The sequence below is a fragment of the Ambystoma mexicanum genome, chromosome 7p (genome assembly GCF_040938575.1).
Source record: "Ambystoma mexicanum isolate Mex_15411 chromosome 7p, UKY_AmexF1_1, whole genome shotgun sequence".
Taxonomy (NCBI): domain Eukaryota; kingdom Metazoa; phylum Chordata; class Amphibia; order Caudata; family Ambystomatidae; genus Ambystoma; species Ambystoma mexicanum.
The window spans coordinates 101,047,097-101,068,414 of record NC_090939.1 but is presented as its reverse complement, the minus strand read 5'-3'; the positions used below and the strand labels follow the sequence as shown (position 1 = coordinate 101,068,414).

General features: G+C 47.9%; 1 protein-coding gene across 5 annotated transcripts in view; it reads right to left on the bottom strand.

The window, feature by feature from the left end:
• ATP6V1A (ATPase H+ transporting V1 subunit A) overlaps positions 1-20,946 on the bottom strand; it is a 1,210,625-nt gene extending 1,189,679 nt beyond the window's left edge. For 2 of the 5 annotated variants that reach the window (XM_069635874.1, XM_069635878.1), the window contains exon 1: positions 20,797-20,917. The gene's annotated coding sequence lies outside the window, so the exon portion shown is untranslated. Of the gene's footprint in view, positions 1-20,796 lie in introns of all 5 variants that reach the window. The other 3 variants (XM_069635876.1, XM_069635872.1, XM_069635880.1) reach the window with 3 other exon arrangements.
• Between the last annotated feature and the right edge of the window lie 372 nt (positions 20,947-21,318).

Sequence of the window (21,318 nt, the reverse complement as noted above, 5' to 3'; positions counted from 1 at the left end):
AATACCAAGGGAGGCAAGAACCAACGTCAAGTGGTTATTTACAATCTCATTCCATCTCCCACTCCCAATTCAAAACAAACACAGGTAAGAAGAGGCGAATGAGAGCAGTGAGGATTGCCTCTGGAAAACACCTTAAGAAACAGAAGACAGACTGTTTCCAGTCACCACTAAGTTGTCCCACTAATAGGGTCAGACAGAGTCAGGCAACTAGTCCCACCTGGCACCAATGCAACTATTCCCACCTGGCACCAATTGACTTTCCCCATCAAGTATAAAAGGTGGAGCCAGAAGCTACACTTTGAGCGAGTTGGGGATACTGGACGGACCGTGAAAGCCAGGAGGAAGAAGCTGCAGGAGGGAGAAGCCTGGAGAGTCTGGAGGAGGACAGAGTGCCAGGACACTGACCCTGTTTGTAAAGGGGGGCTGCATTGTTGCGAGGGAGCCGTGTCTCCAGGGAGCCAGAACAGGGACAGCTACAGTTTGCTGGCAGTGCCCAAGCCAGTATTCGTTCTCCGAGCGAGCTACTAAAGCCCAGATGGCTGAGGGGCAGGTGATGACACCCCGACCTCAGTTTGATCCCATTGAAGGACTGAAGTTCCCAAGATCGCCAAAATGCTGCCAAGGGGAGATAGCAAAGTGGGAGTAAAACGAGAGTGATGCATTTTGGCACTTGTAGTTTGAAGTCTGGGAAGATTAAATATTTGACTTTTTTGGGAGCGAAGCTGGGTATGAGGAGGAACAAGCTCAAGCAGGGCTGTGGAGAACTTAGCAGCGGAGGGTCAGAGGTCGCAGAGGCTGTTCGAATGACGAGGAGAGCACAAGAAAGCAAGGCAAGAGAACTGTATTCCAGAGAGGCTGCAAGGGTTCGCAAAGAAGTCAAAACGCAGGACGGAGCATTTTCTTGAAGTAAACGAAGGTCACCCGGTGCCCTCCCAGGTAAACAACAGAGTTAGGGAGCACCAATATTCCTCCCCGGTGAATGGCAGTGTTGAGGAGGAGCAAAGGATTCGATGGTAAAGGCCTAGACAGCAATTTACAAGGCGAATCGATAACACAATAATTCAAACACTGCTGGTGAGTTCAGTGCAACACGATTCTGGTTGATGAAAGAAAACCATGTATTGAAGAAGAGCTTCCAAGGTGTTAAGATAGACATTGTGAATGGAAGGTGATTTGGAAGTACCAGAAAGCATTAGTGTATGTATGAAATGTTGTGAGAATATGGTCGAAGTAGTCATGCATAGTTCCAAGTCAAATCTATGCAGTTTCAAAGGTCTTTAACGTGAACATTGAAAGTGATAACCAAGAGAGTTGGGGGAAGGGAACCCTACCAAGGAATAAACACATGTTATGTTTAAGAGAGACCCAGACTTGGGTGAGGGGAAACCTGAGGTGTCCTTTGTGAAAGATCACTGTGTTAGAACTTTGTGACTTTGAAACTAAGGCGAGGGAAGCCCAAGGACATGGTGTGAACGGTTGAATGGTACCAGCCATATGAACTGTGTAATCCAGCTACATTGAAAAACTTTACAAACAACCCAGTGCATTGAACTTGGGGAAGGGAATGGTGTACCACTTCCATTCTGAAATACTTTTTGATACACTCTTGTTTTTGCATACATTTTCCCACACATACTTCTTGTAGAGCGTGAGGGCAAGTATAGGTTCATGACACAGACTTTTCTTTAGGTTTGATTGGACTATTTGGTTTACTTTGATGGTCAAGACTACTCCCATTATAGAGTTAGGGCCAGATAGGAAGTCTCCAACCCCAGTTAAGTTCAATAAATGTTTTTGAAACTTGTATATCTTGTGTTTGTGTCTTAACTTGCGATACCATACCTTTCTCACACATGGCAAATGAAGAGGCGAGATAAACAGGGGAACCCATCCAAGAGTAGGAGGAAAACACAAAAACCTGTCTGCACAAAAAACAAACAATTTTAACTTTTGTAGGACACGCTCTGAGGAGGGAGGAGCAACAGCAAACAAAGTGTTTTGGGTTCAAGAAGTGATCCTCCCTCTACAGTGTGGATCCACCTCAAGTTCTACAGATTTTGACAAGGAAGAAGGCAGTAATTAATAGACATCTTGAGTTAAAATGACGCAGTTTTGTATATTCCACAAGTAAAGGATGGAGTGAAACTAAGCTCATGGTGAAACAGACGAGATAACTGAAGTGGAATGAGTTCATAGGGAAATGTTTTAAGTTGCACAGGTTTTACCCTGAATAATGTTAAGTCCGAGGGTATTCTAACTCCTACTTCCCTGGGATCCTCTGCGCAGGTGGCCAGGGAAAGGCCATCGCTTTTGGATCCTAACCCTGGGGGTGGACAAGCGAGGGAGAATCACCTGGGTGGAGGGGCTTGGGGATTGGGAGTGAGGTTCCTGCAGACGAGTCACGATATCCCCCTTTCGCTTTAGAAAGTCAACCCAACCTCCTTAATGGGCCATTACAAGTCATCTCCCTCCATTTCCACACCTTTGTTCTTTAATAGTACTGTGACGAGGAAGGTGACTAGGAGTAATGACCACTAACAACTCCCATGTCCACTTTAACACTGGGATGAGGAAGATGCCTGCTAAAAGCTATGGGAGTCAAGCATGTCCTCTTAATCAAAGCAAAAATGGTCAATGGCACACACCTGCACCCTATTGAAGGACTACAGGTGTATACAATTAGAAACCAAGAAGTAAACAAAGACCTGGGGAACTGTCGAGGAAGAGAGCAGCAGAAAACCCCAGAAGACTGGAGGCAGCCATGGTGGGACCAGAGGTGGAGCCAGGAGGCCAGACGACATCCCCAATCCATGGGGAGCCTCCGATGTGAAGTGGGAGCAAACAGAGCTGTGGTGAAGCCAGAGCGAAGAGGACGTCGTGTCTGTCCTCGCAGAAACAGAAGAGCCACTTGTGCTAGCAAAGCTCCAATCCACAGGCGAGCGGGACTCACGGAAACAGAAGCAGCAACCAGAGCAGAGGAGAAAAGCAGCAAGGAGGAAGCAGACGACCGGTGAGTGCTGGGAAAGCCACTCAGAGACCAGGGCGCTCCAGGCGGCCTGCAAAAGCGTAGAGCAGCGCCGAAGGAATAAATGCTTCAGTTACAGATTGATCTGGGATACTAAGTGAATGCAAGAAAGGCATGTTGCGCGAGGCACAGTAACTGCCAATATTGAATAACGAACTGAAAGAAAGTAGCAAATCATGTCGAATTAAGGACTACAGAGTTGAAAAGTATGAGAAGCAATTTGTTTATTAAATAGCAAATGGATTGAACTCTAAAAACGTGCTTAAGAGGACAGTAGCCTACATACTTGAAAGAAACTAAGCACGAAGGGGGGGGGGGGTCAGCAAAAGTGAAGTGAGAATAGGACCCTGAAATACAAAGACATTAAATGTGTACAGAACAAGGATGCAATGGACTCATTGTGGTACTCTATGGAAAACCTAAAAGGCTGACACAAGAAAGCCAAAAACTCAAATGCAGAGGCAAGATACCGAGAAGCCTGTATGAACAGGAGAACTAAGGGTTCCTGGTTGCACAACCTGCGATGGGTGGACCGTCTGGCCTAACAGCTGCGCCCAGACCAGAGAACCCCAACGTGTTGAAAAAGGTCAAGATAAATATGCCAAGTGTCAAAAGGGAAAACTACCATTGTTGCATTTAAACCTTGGGCGAAGGAAACCCTGAGCTGTGAAGAATTGTTGGAAATTACCTTTATGACGGAGCCTTCTTTTGTTATCACTTTTACACTGAACTTGGGGAAGGGAACCCTGACAGCTTTTGGGGGGCTGAAGAAGAAGCCCTGAGCTAGAACTAGCTCAGAACTTTACTTTTCGAACACTGCTCAGTTTATGGCCGACATCCCTACACATTGTTTTGCTTTAGGTGTGAGGGCAAGCATATGTTTTGGACACAGACAGACTTATGTTGAACTTAATACAGACTATACTTCGTTTCTTTAGGTAGGGAAGGCCATACACCATCCTGACATTTAAGTTATCAAAAGTATTTTTGTTAATATTGAATCTGTGTCGTACTTCATGATGGCTTCACAGTAGACTCTGGATGGAGCTCCTTTGGGGTGCCGTCATTGGCCTCAATCGAATCCCCGAGACTGGAGATAGGCCTAACAATACAAGTAAAAATTGTGCTATTTGGCCTATGCCAACAAACTAAATTCCATATATAAACAGGTTAAATTCGGCCTCAAAGAGCATCCACATCTGCCAACTCTTCCATGATATGAAGATCGTACATTTCTTGGAATTTAGAGTAGGCTTATAGGATCCATTACTAGATCGGGGCATGGTTTAATGTTCCTAGAAACCAGAAGTTGTGAAGACAACAATTTACTAGAAAACGTGGAGCATATTTTGCTTGCTTACCCTATATCGTAAAATATTAGCTGAATATATTAAACCCAGCCACATTCTATATTTCCAAACTATGTAATGCATGGCAAGATTTGCTTAATTGCTTTTATTCAAGTAATAAAATCAGCAGCGTAGTGATTTTGTACTTCAGTGTCTTCAGGTATCATACGAAACTGGAAATATTGGCTTGAGTGCTGTAATGATTTTACATTTTTGTCTCATCTACTATTGTTGCTTTAACAGGCTGTACATTTAAGTAAACGTTCTTGTTGGCTATGTTAACATGCACTGTGTTCGTGGTTCGCATGTTTTTATTTACCAAATTAAACCTACTAAAGATTGATGTAAATTAAATCCTTTGAGGACAGGAAGAACAGATATAATGTGAATTATAAAGAGGATATACAACATTTTAGATGTAGGGTGAAATGTATGTGAAACATAATGAGGAGTTGATGAATTTCAAAGTGAGGGATATGTGGGGAGTGGAGAGTACACCATACCACAACAAATAATGCTGGTGAAAGTTGGGTCACATTAGATCAAGAAAGCAGGTAGAGATTCCAAGATGGCGGTCGGCGGGATCGGACATGCGTGAGCAGCTGCGTCCCCACTGGGCCTAATATTAAGAATTGTTGAGAAACATTTGCAGCATAGGAGGCGGGGGTACAATGAGCGAGTGAGTGAGACCCTATCCTCTGACTTATGTTTGGAGTGCGGACTGCGGTGTAACCAACAGGCTGGAGGGGAGTGGGCGGGAAGGAGGAGTGCCTGGCGAGAATGCCGGCCTCCCCTCCATGCTACGGGATCAGGTTGTTTGAGGCCGAGGAGAGGGCGGAGCGGGTCTGCAGGCGGCCTGGGTTGCGGGCCGATGTCCGCAATAAGAAAGGAAGAATACTGGCAGCCCGGATACAGACCAAGACAGAACCTCAGTGCAGGACCGCGGAGTGGGAGAAGAGCGGAGGACATGGGAATCCCACGATTAGGTGAAGGCGCCAGGGGCTTCCCTACGCAAGGAGTGATGGTGAGGGGTCCCAGCACCCTCCCATGCGCTGAGCGTGCCCCAAAGAGTGTACTGCCCCATTTTGGAGGAGGGTGTAAGGCGGAGAGCCCTTAGGTATAGAGGACTGTCAAGAGTGGTGGACAAGGGAGGCTACTCCCGGTTACTGGTCAGAAGCAGCAAACATAGGGTGTATCATTTGGAGACAGCACTCTGGGAGATCTTACTACCCATATAGGAGGAGCCCAGATAAGCACGTCTCCCTCCATATATGAACGTTGTTAAGGGGGTTCGGTGTATGCATTATCAAAGAGAGGGTGCAGAGGTGAACAAATCTGGGGCTCATCCGGTGAAAAGTAGCAAGTAGTATCACAGCGCTGCAGCATTCCGGAGACCCCATGGTGGCCGCCTAATGTTAATGTTAGGGGGGCGCAGCAGAGGGTATATCGTTAATCCGCCCTGCCCATTAATTGTAGATTGGCTGGGACGCTGGGAATAGTCGTCACGAAGAAGCACCCTGTGAAGGGAAAAACAACACCCTCCCACGTCTAAAAAAGGGAAAACAGCGACGGCTGGACAGAAACCCCCACTGGGAGGCCTGGATAACAGCATTAAAAAGTTATGGAGCCCGGGGACACCATCCGAGGCGACTGGAGACGAGGTGGAACAAGACGCACAGCGACAGCCCCCTTCAGGAGCTGGTACCATGGCAATGAGCAAAGAAAATTTTCAACTATGCTTCAAGGAATTTCTACCAGTTCATGGCGACATTTCAGTCTCAATTTGCACAACTGAAGGTAGAAATGAAACAATCATTAAAGGATTTGAGAACCGACGTTGCGAAACTGGGATAGAGAGAGAGTTGACATTTCTGGAAAAGCACTGCAGGATATAGCAGACGACTCTAAAAAGAATGAGGTGTTGGAACACCTCTCCCGCCTCTCACATAACTAGGAACTCCAATGCAAGGACCTTGGAGAAAAAAGTAATAATACATTTTAAAAATACAAATAACTCCTGCGGGTCCAACATACGGATTAAAAACGTATCAGAATCTGTTGTGGATAAGGACTTGAAGGTTACTGTGCAGAAGTTACTTGAGGGCCTCCTCCCAGGTGAAGATGAAGAGCCAGTACTTATCGGTCTAATACATAGTCGGCCCAAGGAGAGCAGAACCGGGCTGGAGACCTAGGGATGTGTTGACAGGTATGACCTCCTCTGCCCAGAAGGAATTAATATTGAAAGCGGCACGTACCTCGGGCCCGATGAGACAACGGATCGCAAATACAGCTATATCAAGATCTAGCTCAGTCCACATTGCAAAAAAAGGAGGGTAATGGGCTCCATGGTTAGATTCCTGGCACAAAAGCAAATCAGATACAAATGGACATTTCCCTTCGGATTGCTCTTCACGTGGGAAGATCAGATCTCGGCCTGTGATGAGGGACTACACATTTTGCATCTGCAGCAAGAGGACGACGGCGACCAGGACTGCAACAGAAAATCAGAGATATTGGAGAGGTGGGACCAAAAGCCATGGGTATGGTAAAAGGCGCTGAGGAAGGGCAATGGAAAACGAAAGCGGGCCCGATGGGCCCTGATGCTCTCTGGTCATGTACATTTTGTTGGAGGACGATGTAAGAGAAAGGAAAGGAGGGATTCTACCCCGGCAATGACTTGGCTACCGAGGATTGAGACGGCACATGTTTTCAAGTAAGACTGAGGCCTAGGACGGCCTCGGAAAGAGTGACTGGCTGGTTTGAAATCTATAGTGGAGTTTAGAATTCCCCACAACTTGTCTCTTGGAATATTTGGGAGCCAAATGCAATGGGCGCTTCGCTCGGGCGATCTTAGGAACTTTGGCCCCCCTCACGGAAAGTGGTTGGGTAAGGTTTTGGGAGAGGGGGGCATTCATTGGTTAATCTGGGTTGTTGGATTGTTTGGGGTACGGAGGTTTGAAGGGGAGGAAACTGTCAGAGGGGGAGAGAACTGAGGTGTCAAAAATGTTGCTTCATGGGGCACTAAAAGAGGTTAAAATATGATGACAATTAAAGTTATTGACGCATAATGTAAGGGGCATGAACTCCCCTGTTAAGAAGAAGCTACATTTTTCTGGAAATGTAAGTTCCCATTAGCTATAACGCATGACCCGGTCTTAGCGGACTCAATAAAAGACAAAATCAACACATTTTGTGGATAATGAGACCCCAGAATCAGTTTGGGACACCTTCAAGGCAGTATTGAGAGGACACCTAATAGCTATTAAAGCCACGAGGGGCATATAAAGGCGATTATGGGAGGTGGAACTATAAAATCAACTAAAGGAGATACAGGTGAAAATGGCAAAAAGCCCTAATAGAAAACTACAAAGGGCACTGAAACAGGCCCACTGTCAGTTGTAGACCCTTTGCACCATAAAAGCCTTATTATTTATGAAACAACATGACTATATGAATGCGAACAAAGCAGACAGGCTGCTGGCTAGACAACTGAAAGATAAAATTAGGACCTGAAAAATTATGAAGCTAAAATACAATGAAGGGGGGGGGGTGGCGCTGTGGAGCAGCCCAAGATGGCGGCCTAGCCTTTCAGCTCCGTGCAGCCTGGGCATTCATCTGCTCCCATCTGCGGTTCCCGACATTGTGAAGGACTATCGGCTGGCGAGCTGTTTCTGCCACTTCCCTGGACATCTTGTGCGATTTTGGTCTCGATCGGCCCACCTGGGACCTGGGACCTGGCTGACGGCCCTGTCGGATTTGGGCCTAGTATTCCACTAGCCCCGGCGGTTGCCTAACATCTGGCCCTCCGCCTGGCCGGCCCGATGTCTGGTCCCCTCCCCGCTCCTGCTTCCCGCCGCTCTGTGTAATTGCGGCGGGTGCCTGGAGGTCCTGCTGCGGATGCCGCCACACTGTGAATGCCACCTGCTGCGTCAGTGATCATAGCGACCTCCCCGGCGCAAACACGGAGGACCTTATCGCCCCGCTGCCGCGGCGGACCAGGTGAGCGGGGGCTGGAGCGGTGGGCGTCGAGACCTCTGCCCGCTGTGTGCGACCTTACGGGCCAGTACTGTCATAAGGAAGCGGCCCTCACCATACTGTCTGCCCACTTTCCCGCTGACATTGTCGCCGCCTCTGCCCGCGCCCTCCTAAGAAAGATCCCGCTGGCACCCCCGTGCTACCTGTACACATGAGGAGGCCGCGATCGCTCGCCATTACAGCCTTGCTGCTCCACCACTGACTCTCTGCTATCTGCGGTGGCCCCTCAACTGCCTACCGCCACCGAAGGACCCTTCTCAGTTCTCCATCCTACTCATAAGTGGGCCCTCGCTGCAACCGGGCCCACCACAACGACAATGCCTAGCAGACACAAGGCCGGGGCCCAAGGAGGTACAATGGACAAGTACGCTAAAGCGGTCCCTCGAGATGAGTCAGCCAGCACATCATCGCCCCAGGACAAGCCAGACTTGACCCTGCACCGAGCGGTCGGAGCCCCTGACCCCACCCTACTAATGGAATCTAAGGCTAAAAACTTTGCCTCCTTGCATGAAAAACTAGATGACATCAATGCTAATGTCGCCTCGCTTAAGGCTCGAGTAGACCAGGCGGGATCGAGGATCACCGAGGCTGAAAATAGGATCTCGGTGAACGAAGATGGCATCACCGTACTCCAGGACACTGTGGCCTCCCTAACGCGCGACATGAAAAGTGTCAAGGCGAAGTGTGACGATCTGGAGTCGCGCTCCCGTAGGAACAACTTGCGCATCATCGGGGTCCCTGAGAATGCCCTTAAGGGGCGGATGGAGGACGCAGTTGAGAAACTCCTCAAGGACCTACTGGATGACCCTGCCCTCTCTCCGTATTTCACGGTCGAGCGGGCTCATCGGGCCCTGTCTCCGCGCCCCAGACCCAGCGACATCACCAGACCCATTATCGCCAAGATTCTCAACTACCGCGACAGAGATCTCATCCTACGCCTGTCGCGGGAAAAGGGAGACCTGCGATTTGAGGCCCATACTGTTAGAATCTTCCCGGACTTCTCGCTGGCGGTGCAGCAGGAAAGGCGCCAGTTCTTAGGCGTCAAAAAGCTGCTCAGGGAGCGCAACGTCCCCTACGCCATCCTGTTCCCGGCACGGCTAAAGATTACCCATGATGGCAAGATCTTCTTCACTGTCCCTGACGAAGCGGTGAAGTTCATTGAATTACATATACCTCTTTCCGGGCCGCGAGGCGGCCACGTGCCATAGACGGCACAGCCCACGATTTTATAAAAATGTCCATGGATCCATGACTTTCGATGTGTTGATGGCAACCCCACCGTGTCCACTCAGTAACTGCGGCCTCTTGCCATGTGTATGCAGGCCACAGGCTAGCTCCTAAACTGCTTACTTTGCCTTCTCCCCCACTTGGCTCCTGGAGCTATCCCTGTGCCCTACTCTCTCTCGCGATGTCAACTTGCCAGAGGGTACTCTCTGGTCTCAGAGGCTGTCTGTGATACCCGTTTACCGCAGCAACACATTCGGGACAGCATCTGCTGCCCCACATCAAGCCACAAATGCCAGCCGCGCGGCACCAGCGCCCCCTGTTGCAGTTGCAATGTTTGCTTTCACTTTTATTTTGTTCTTTCTATTGACTGGCCCCCGTTGGGCTAGGATGTGGCCCTATCCACGTTGGATCTGGTCCTCTGACCTTTGGTTTCCGGTCGGAGCAGCCCAAGGGGCGTCATGTGTGTTCTGGGGTGGGAGGTCTGCACTGCATGTTGGGGTTGGGCAGTGAGGGGGGGGTGGCGTAATTGGGGTTGTGTTAACAGTTAAAAACATGGCTGAGAGACGCATGACTTCAACTCAACACTACTGTGCACACGGCAAGTGCATAAGGAAAAATCCTAACTAATACTACCACTGGGATGTTCCATAATATGTCGCTATGGCTCTGAACATTGTCATAAGGAATATTCGTGGCCTAAGCAATTTCACTAAGGCCCGCAGGATAACTGCCTATGCCCAGCGACATGGCGCCAAAATCCTCTTTCTCCAAGAAACACATGCTCTTGGGCGCCTAGCAGCATGTCTCGCCCCCACGTGGGGCAACAACTGATTCTATACGAAGTACTCCACCCAATCCAGGGGGGTCCTAACTCTAATCCATAAGTCAGTCCAGTTTTCCTTGCGCTCCAGCCATATTGACCCTGAGGGTAGATACGTGATCCTCCATTGCTCACGCGCTAATATGGAATGCCTCCTAGTGAACACATATGCCCCTAACTTTGATGCCATCATCACCACGCTTCTGAAATATATTGGTATTCCCGTCATATGGGGCGGTCACATGAATTTGATCCTAGACAAAGACCTGGATAGGTCCGGGACGGCCCGCAGAGCCCCATGACGCACAGCCCATAGGTTACACGCCCATATAGGCACACTGGATCTCAGGGATGCATGGAGAGCTCTCAACCCACAGGTTAGAGAGTACACATTTTACTCATCAGTACACGATAGCCTCTCCAGGATCGACCTTTTCCTCATATTGAGTTGCATGATGGGCAGAGTCACAGAGACCAAGATATTACCGCAGACACTATCGGACCATTCACCGGTAACACTTCAGATAACACTGGGACACGACCAGCCCCCTCGCTCCTCTTGGAGATTTAAGTCGGAGGCCCTGCTAGACATAGTCTTTAAAGTCGACATCCTAGCTGACATCAACACCTTCTTGGAGTGCAACAACAGGCATGACACCTCCGATGGGGATCGCTGGGAGGCATTCAAGGTCTTAAGGCTGGGGTCCTTAAAGCCATAAAAAATAGCTTGCAACAGTCAGAAGCGAAATTAAAAAAGAGCTTGAGGGCATATGCCACCTCCCCTTCCCCGACCACCCTTGCACAGATTAGAGCGGAATTAGAAACATTCGAGTCTCACGCCCTAAGAGAAGTTCGGTGCTTCGCCCGTCCCGTGGCGGCCAGGAAATAAGGTGAGGGGGATAGGCCGGGTAGGACACTGTCCAGACTGGTCCCAACTGAGGGGGGGAGAAATCACATTGATTGCGTCAAGGACACAGGAGGCACCATGTGCTGGTCTGACCATGATATCCTTGGGACATTCAACACATTCTACATGACCCTTTATGGCCCCCAGCAAGAACACAGCCTGCAAGACACCGACGCCCTGCTAGATCAAATCCCCATGGCCCTCCTCTCCCGCGCGACCAGCTACCTACTTGAGGCCCCTATCACCCTCGATGAGATAACCACGGTCATCTCGAACTGCTCTAGGGGCAAAGCGCCAGGCCCGGACGGCCTCCCCTCTGAGTTTTATCGGGAGCATGTAGCCATTCTGGCACCCAGACTCCTGGAGGTGTAGAACGAATCCTTAGAGTTAAACATCCTACCCCAATCCATGCGTGAGGCGCTTATAACTGTATTACCCAAGCCAGGCAAACCGTTGGACGAATGTGGGTCCTATACGCCCCTTTCTCTGATTAACACGGACACAAAAATATTTGCCGAGATCATTGCCAATAGGTTTCTCCCCATTATGCCCCACTTATTCCACCCTGACCAGAGTGGCTTTGTGCCTGGCAGATCCACCGCCCTTAATATCCGTCGCCTGTTCAATGTTCTGGCTAGAATTGACCCCAACGCACAGGCCGTGGCGGTCACCCTCGATGCCCAGAAGGCATTTGAAATGGTGTCCTGGCAATACATGTGGGCGGTGCTCCTCAAAATGGGAATTGGCCCATGCATGAGGTTGTACATCAAACTTCTCTACACAAGCCCCGCAGCCAGAGTCCTGGTCAACTCCAGGACTTCGGCCCCCTTTGCTCTCCACAGAGGTACCCGCCAGGGCTGCCCGTTTTCTCCGATACTCTTTGCGCTCGCTATAGAGCCCATGGCTGATAACGTTAGGGACAAACATACGCATAAAGGTATACGTCTCCGTGACACTCCCGAGATCATTTCTCTATATGCCGGCGACGTGCTCCTATATATTAGAGATCCGGCTGCCCACCTAGACCCGATATTGAGAGACATAACCAAAATTGGCACTTTCTCAGGCTTCACCATAAATTATTCCAAATCTGAAATCTTCCCGCTCACCCCGTCCACTACACAACCGCCCTGCGAATTCCCCCTCCAATGGTCACCGAGGGGCATCAGGTACCTTGGAGTGCAGGTGTCCCTCACTAAAGATTCACCGTTGGCTGACAACTATGCGGCTGTGGCGCAGCTTGCTGAGGCTCAAATGTTGAAATGGCGCAGTCTCCCACTCTCTCTGTCGGGCAGACTATCTCTAATCAAAATGATTATGGTCCCTAAATTTCTCTACGTCTTCACAAATGTGCCGATCTGGCCACGGAAAGCGATATTTCAGGAACCTACACGCTGCGTGTGCCCAATTTCTATGGCACTCGGGTGCGGTTTGTAAGAAATGGCAACACATGACTCTTCCCTATGGTAACGGGGGTTTCACCGCCCCCGATTTTGCTAAATACTGCACAGCCGCGCAGGCCCAACACGCCACATACTGGTACACGTTCTCCGACCCCCCCTCCGCATGTGAAGCTCGAGAAACTAGCGAGCGAGAGTGTTAACACCCTCTCCCTCATTCTCCATCACACATATCACGCTGACGCCCCGGCAGACCCTGTAGCGGCCACTGTCAGGGCCTGGAAATATATCTTGCAGACCCAACCCGACCACCACCCGTACTACAAATGGCTGCCCATCTGGCAGTTCCCGGGCCTCAGCCCTACACATGATAAGCTTTTAATGAAACACTGGCATGATCTGGGCTACCAGGCCCTGACTGACTTTTACCCCGATGGAAAGTTTATCACTCCGCAGACGTGGCGCCCCGGACACCTGGGTACTGCATTGGAACTACTACAATACTGCAGGCTGAGGGCGGTGTTCCGTGCCTGGTGGCCCTCATACCCAGATGAGCCCCCAGACTCACCTGAGATCCAGTATATATCCAACTCGGCTGGTGCTAGGGGGATAGTGTCTGCGCTGTACAAATTGTTGATGGCCGACCCCACAGACGTGCCAGTCAAGGCGCGAGATACGTGGAGTGAGGAGCTGGGCCTCCCCATCACGGACGCAATGTGGGGGAAAATGTGCATACACACTCGAACCACCTCTCTGAATGCCAGACATATGTGCATGCAATACAAGCTCCTTAACAGACTATATTACACGCCTCAAAGACTGGACAGGTTTTCACACACCCAGGCCCGCACCTGCCCTAAGTGCGGTTCTCCTGCTGCAGATCCCACTCATATGTTCTGGACATGTGATGCGCTGGGCCCATACTGGAAGGCCATAATTGAAGCTCTCTCAGACATCACAGCGTCCAGTATCCCTTCAGAACCCCTAGCTATACTGTTCGGCCTGTGGGATAGCCCAGAGTTGAGGAAAATGTCTAGGTTTCTGAATGTTGCCACCATAATAGCCAAAAAATGCATATTACAATGTTGGAAGCACCGATCCCCCCCCTTCGTTTGAGATGTGGATGAGGGCCCTCACCTGGACTCAAGCGTGCGAGGAGGACTACATCAATACCCTCCCGCTGGCCTCCCGTCCCAGGAATGTGTGGACGGAATTTTGCACCTATTTAAATAACAAAGATGACTTAGAACTGTTGTCCTCCCCTCCTCCTGGTGATGTAAACTAATCCACTGCTGTGCCACTTGAATCCGAACAATGGCCCCATCTGTGCCTGGCTAGCATTCCCATATATTGCACTACTATGTGTGTATCTGTTACTCTTGCTATGCTGTACATTGTGTTGATTGTCTGTTCTCTCACCATGCCAATAAAGAAAAGTTTTTTAAAAAATACAATGAAGGGGTCATGTGACATCCAATGAGGATATCATGGGGTATTCTAGGGGTTTTATACGAACATATACACCTCCAACCACCTGAGGGGAGACATGTCTCTTGCCTATTTGAATAAAACCCTGTTACCGCAAAGAACTTTGGAGGAAAGGGGACGATTAGAGGGGGAAATCCATGAGAAGTAATAAAGTAAAAATGAGAAGTAATAAAGGCAATCCAATCGTTACCTAGGAACAAAGCTCCAGGCCCGGATGGCAATCGGCAAATTTCTATAGAAAATATCAAGACATTCTAACGCTGTGACTTACGCGGCTCTTTAATTCTTTTAGGTCGAAAGGGAAGCTCACGAATGCGATGAATGAAGCCAAGATTGTTGTGTTTCCAAAAGCGGACAAGATTGGACATGCCCAGGGTCATATAGACCAATAGCGCTGATATAGATGCCAAAATATACACCCGAGTTTCATCAAATGGTACGAGCTAATTACTAATTTCCAAAGATTTGCCTGCCAATAAATTGTGCTCTCTCCAACTGCCCCATTCTAACCCAAAGCAGAACTTATACCTGCCCTTTTCAGCCAGCCAACCATCCACCCACCTGCTGCACCCTGCCCTAACTCGCCTTTAGCTTCTGTCCTCCACCATGCAACTTTACTTTCCTCCATTCCACCTTCTATTCACTCTTCTCCTCCCCTTCTCTTATAGCCTTCAGTGACAACTTGGTCTAACCTCTAATCCATTGTACCCTCTCTGTATGTTCCTCCTCTCCCCCAGCACCCACACCCCTCAAACCTTATGCTCACATTCTTGCAGGATCTCCAACCTCATCTGCTCCCTTTGCCTTCCAGACACCTGCTCGTCTCCCCCCACCTCCTATCACTCTTTCACATTGCCTTTGGAATGCGCAATCCCTCTGCAACAAATCTTCCTACATCACTGGCCATTTTGACTCATCACCTTCAACTTTCACTTCTTGCTACGACAGAAACATATAACTCTGATTCTGCAAGACTATCTGCGCTCTACGCGGACGCTGCTAGCTTCTTCCACTATCCCCTACCTGTGGGGGGGGGGGGGAAGTATGGTGAAGGGGTGTTTCTTATTAATAATTATTATTATTATTATTAATAAGGCCCTTACCACTGCCCCACCAGACATCACCTCTTGGTCGTCTCAATATTCCACTATTCGACTTCTCCTTCCTACTGCTATCACTGTTCTGGCTCGCTATCACCCCCCTAGTCCTCAACTCCTCCTACCATGACCTGAACCTTCAATTTGAACCACTTCCTACCCACGCAGGGGGACTTTAACCTTCACATTCCCTCTCCAGCCACCCCCCCGCTTGAAGTAAACTCCATATTATCTGTCCACTCCATCTACTCAATTGGATATGCCTTTTTACTTTGCTCTTCTTCTCCTTTACCCCTCTCCCTCTGATCATTCCATTCTTCACTTCAACATCTTGGTCCTTCTACACCATCTTGCACATATTCAATGACCAAATGAAAGTTCAAGCGTGGCTCTCTTGCATCTTATCTTGATGATGTGAATACCCATCAGCAGTCTCTCTCCCCTACTCAGGCTTCTTCCATAAACCATGCTTTTTTCTGACATTCACTATGCACTTAGGACTCCTTTGACCAACATTATCCTACATGCACATTCACGCCTTTCCATCAGCAGCCCTGGATTACCTCGGAGCCAGACCCTCCAAAAAAAAAACACCACCACCATGCGTCATGACAAGATGCTGGTTCAAATCACAATCCTCCAACCGACTCCTAGCCTACAAAAAAACCTTGCTACCCTCAATTCTAACAAATCATCCCACTACACAAACCTAATCTCCTCCCTTCAAAAGCATCCTAGCACTTTTCAGATACCCGCCAATCTTTGCTCACACCTATCGAGGCAATAGCCATTGCCTCTTCCCTTTCTGATAACAACGTTGCTTACTATTTTTCCTCTAAAATGTATGGCACTCCGATAGCTCTCCTCTCTCCCTCCATCCTCGTTCTGTCCACCACCTACCTACCCTACCCCTTCCTCTCAACTAACTTTCCCCTACCAGCAGCGACACCTTGCACTCCCGTCGACCCGTTTGCTTCTCAAACGGTCAAAGACTTACTCTTGATCACTTGCCCTTATCTTTCTGAGCTCGTTAACCTTGCTCTTCACTTCCAATCTACAACTGTTCCACCCCTTTTGAAGAAATCCACTGCTGACCTAAACATCCCAGCAAACTATCATGTTTCCCTCCTTCCTCCTTATTCAAAGTCCCTTGAGTGGTTGGTATTCATCTGGCTCACTAAGTACCTTAAGGAAAATGGACTTTAATAAGAGGAACTTCCATCTGGCTTCCATAGTAAAACTGTACACCAAGACTCATGCATGTCTCACACTTTCGCTCTGATGCTCATCATTCCAAGCTCTCTTCTATACTCATCTTTTGGACCTCTCTGCCACCTTCAACACGCACGGTCAACCACTCCGATCTCCTCACTCTCTAAAACCTTACAAATATGCGAACAACTGGATTGCCTCCTACCTGAAAGGGTCTCCTTTAAAACAAGTTTATCTCGGAATGGATTACCAAACTGTCTCACTGTGATCTGTAACTGGGTGGCTCTCTGTTGCCTCACTCTTAACTATTCAAAAACAAAATGTCTTTCTCACAGCTTTTAATGCCATGCCTGCCCTCCCCCTCCATCCACATGGCCTTCTTGCTCTGATCCAAGGGTCACCAACTTGTGGACATCTTTTGATAGCGACCTCTGACTGCAACAATTCATCACTAGTACAACATCTGCGGCTAACATTAACCTTCTCAACATTCTGAGAAATCTCAATTTCTTACTCACCATGCTACAAAAACTCTAAACTCCACCTTCATGCTCAGCAAACTTGTACTGTTCATGCCAACTCCTTGGTCTTCCTCTCTACTCCTTCCTCCCTCTAGGCAAAGTATTAAACTATCCTACCCACACACTGGCAAACCTAAGCAGACCATCCCCTACGTTTACATGCTGGTTGGCTCTCCATGCACAGCCACCTACTTTTCACGTTCCTGATTCTAGTTTACAGAGCTAGTCAACGGTCTTTCTCCTCAGCACCTGGCCGATTGTATATCTGTCTACTCACCATGTCATTTCCTCCATCAACCTCTAAATTCAACCTCACCGCCTCATGCGTGTGGTGCTTCGTCTCATTTCTCTCCCTACCCGCTCCACATCACAATCAAAGCGAACATAACAGGCAATCTCTTCAAAACTTGGCTAAAACAACTTTTTGGTAAAGCCTCTCATCTGTAAATGCATTATTGTTAAGTAATTTCTGATCAAAATTGACATCCCAGTTATTCAGATAAACACAAATGCTGTGAAATAAACACGCTCTCCAGGAGCTCACGTTTCACCCAGCATAGCAACAATGTGTCCAGTAGGAGACATTACAAAACGTTGGTGCCCCAAAAGCTTATAGCTGAACAGGTAGATTATCCTGTGAAAGGTTTGCATGGTTGCTTTCCAGTTTAATTCCCAAAAATCCCCACCTGGTGTTTTAAATCATTTACCATATATTTGTATAGAATGAATTAATAATGTCCAAAACATAATGATCCTAAACACTCAGCGCTTAATTTGTCCTGGTGTTTGCCAGTGTTCAGCCCCAGCACTTATTAGGGCTGAGCACCAGCACTTCCTGAAACCTACATTGGGTGAGAGTGAACCAACCCTGCCTTCTTAAAATTGTGGAAATAATCTTCCTGATTTAGATTAAGTACAGTTGCAAACTATGCACTTGGATGTAATGACTTCAAGCCTGTGCCTCACTCTGCCTGCTGGTCCGTGCAGGCAAGCTTAAAGTATCTCTTTCAGGACTTGTGCTAGAAGCTATGGGTATTGTGACTTCTAGGCTGAGGCTCCGCCCACTAGAGTACTTGCAGCTTTCTTTCTCTGGTCAAAGGCAAAAACTGGGGATCTAAAAACAAAAACAAAAAAGCGTGTGTGTGCTCCATCTTACAGCTCTATTATTCAATCCGCATTTGATCTTTTTAAAACCTTACTTGTTTTCGGACTATCATAGAAAGACTGTGCTCTGACTGAAACCTTTGAAGTAAATGCACGCTACGTGACGTTTTCTTAACGACATAAGAACTAGTTTATCTGAGAAAGGCACTCTGCTGAAAGTGGATGCACTGCCTGGGCCACTATCACATTGGGAATGCTTGTCTTGTCTGCAAAGAAACAGGCAGATGTTAAGACCCACGCGGAACCTTTTCTCTACATGATGGGAGTTTGCACTTCCGAGACGTATACCGTCGATGTTCTACATATGGGGAGCTTGCTATTTGTGTGGAGCTTGAACAGCTAAAGCCAATCCCATTCTGGTTGTATGTGATGGAAGCTTGCACAGATAAGCCCCACGCTGTACCCATTCTATATGAAGCTTGCACTGCCGTGGGGGGCGGGGGGTGGCTCATGCTGACATGGTATATGTATTGAGGTATAGTTACTGTGCACCTCACATTCCCCTTTTGTATTTGTGGGAAACTTGTAATGATGTATTCCATGGTGGATTTTTCTGTGTGAGGGAAGCTTGCATTGAAGGAGCCCATGGTGACACTTTGTGAGGCAAACGTTCACTTTTGTACCCATGTTAATCTTCTCCATGTGAAGATGCAGTTGTACATTTATGGGTCACGGTGTACTTCTGCTTGAGGAAATCGTGTTTTACTGATGCCTATGGTGACCTACTCTATGTGAGGGCATCTCATGTTTACCTGTTCTGTGTTTTTGGGAGTGGGAGAAGTTGAAGCCTGTGCTGTACAATTTTGACTTGCAATGCTGCTACTCACAATGTGCCTATTATAAGGGTGTGAGAGAAGCATGCACTGCCCTGCTCAAGCTGATCATTCTGTGTGAGGGAAACATTAAAAAACGTACCTACTACTGTATGTGCTCGATTTGTGTGGCCAAGCAGTCAATGCTAAGGCGTTGTTTTGCAGTTGTATGTACCAGTTAGGACACCCAGGACTGTGAGCCTCCTTTCGTGCCCCGTTTTAGACCTGGCATCATGCATCCTTCATTTCCGGAATTGTTGCGACACAGTCATACGGCATCCACCTGCCAGTGAACATACTTTGTTGGCCATCTCAGCTAGCTAGCGCTTTTGCGTGCTTGATTTTCGCTGCTGTTTTTTGCCTAGTAGAGGGCTACTTTTCACTCCAGTAATTGTTGTGAAACTGCCAGCGGTCTTGAGTTGACCTTGGTTTGATCCTGCTGAATGCACAAGCCAGTTGGCTGTGCGCCACGAAACTTGCTCTGTGATTGGAGTTCTCCCTCTGTGCAACAATGGTGCCTGTTTCAGGCCTTCTTGAACTGCATGGCCCAAACGTAATTGACTGTTCTTTCCTCCCCTGAAGAAGACGTTGCAACTAAACTTGTAACATCAAAACCGGTCGGCGCTTTGGAAGTAGCCGGAAGACACACCTATATTTCATTTGGTCTCCCCTTGGCTACACAGTCATAATTGTGTGTTATTTGTTTTAGTTAGGGAATTGTGGCTGTAAATGTCCACACATTGCCTTGTTTGTTTGAATTAGTTCATATGCAAAGTATGTTGCAGATGTGTTTTTTTGTGTATATGGTATGTCTGGGTGTGATGTATGCAGTGTTGAGTAGTTTTTAGGTTGAGTTTTTTTTATTGAATTTGTTTGCTGCTGTATGTACTAGAGAATTGCCATCTCGTGAATTGTAAATACAACATTTTAATTAAATATCTACAATTGTTTGTAAATGTATTGTTCCACATTTGAAACTCCAGGTTTATCTTATATCCGATGTTTGCGAGTAACCTGGATTGCTCCTGCGCATGCTATACCGAGTTCTCTCTGTGTGAAAGCTTACACTGCTCCACCTGCAGCTTTGGCTGTTATCTGTGAAGGAACTTTACTCTGATGCCCATACCCCGCCCGTTCTATATGCACGATTAGCACATTTTTTTCCTGACGTAGCATCTGTCCTTTCCGTTACTTGTTTTGTAACCTTCCTTTGTTCCAGTTAGAAGGGTCTACAAACCCCCTATCACTGTAGCCAATTTTATTGGAAATTTCTGCTATAAAAATAGCCATTATGTCCCTTTCATACTATTGATCGTCTCTAAATCCCCACTAAATCTCACGCACGAAGTGAGGCTTGCTCACTCGCCCATGAGATTCAGTGATATAGTTAGACCCAATCGGTTTACAAGTTCACCATTGTTGCCACTGATTCAACTATGACAAAACGATTATCATGTTGTCAAATAGCCACAAGATGCCGAGCCAAAATGTCTTCAAACCCATTCTCAAGCTAGAACAGTATGCAGCGCTGGTGGCAACCGAAGAAATATGGTGATCCATAAAAATGCATTCTGATAAGAATCTCTATTTGAACCAGCATTTCAATGCCAGCAGACGCAGGGACATTTAAATAGGACGGGATGATGGCAGTTCTGCATTTAGGGATTTGCTAGATCTCTGCCAATGGACAGAAAGAAGGGGGCGTGAAGGTTGACAAGAACAGTTAGGGTGGTGCTTACCTGCTGCAGGAGACTTGATGCTCCCGATTCTAGCGCAGCCTGGTCCCTGCGCCTCCTATCAATGACGGCTCCCGGCTCGCCGCTCCCCCACCTACTCCCTGCGCTGCGGCTCTGTCACTGCCTGAAGCAGCCGAGCCAGTGCAGGGACCTGGAAAGCGGCCGCTGCTTCAACCGCCATCTTTGAAAGATGCCGGCCTCGTCCCTGGACAGTAGATGAAGAAGAAACGTAACCCTATTCAGAATTGGTCCTAAAAGCACGGTACGTTTGAAATGCATGTTCAGCAAAGCATAGCTCTAGGTAATGAAGTCAGTTTGTAAAAGATAAAGTTAATACGTTTAATTATCGTTTGAAAACATACAGTATAATAACATGTGAAAACACTAGTATAATAACATGTCAAAACCCTGCCACAATAATGACAATGAATGTAAATGCACGCTTATAGACACATTAGGGCACATGTGAGTAGGGCCTGGCATCGGTTATAAATGGCGGCTTCTTTACCTGCCTGCGAAGGTGGG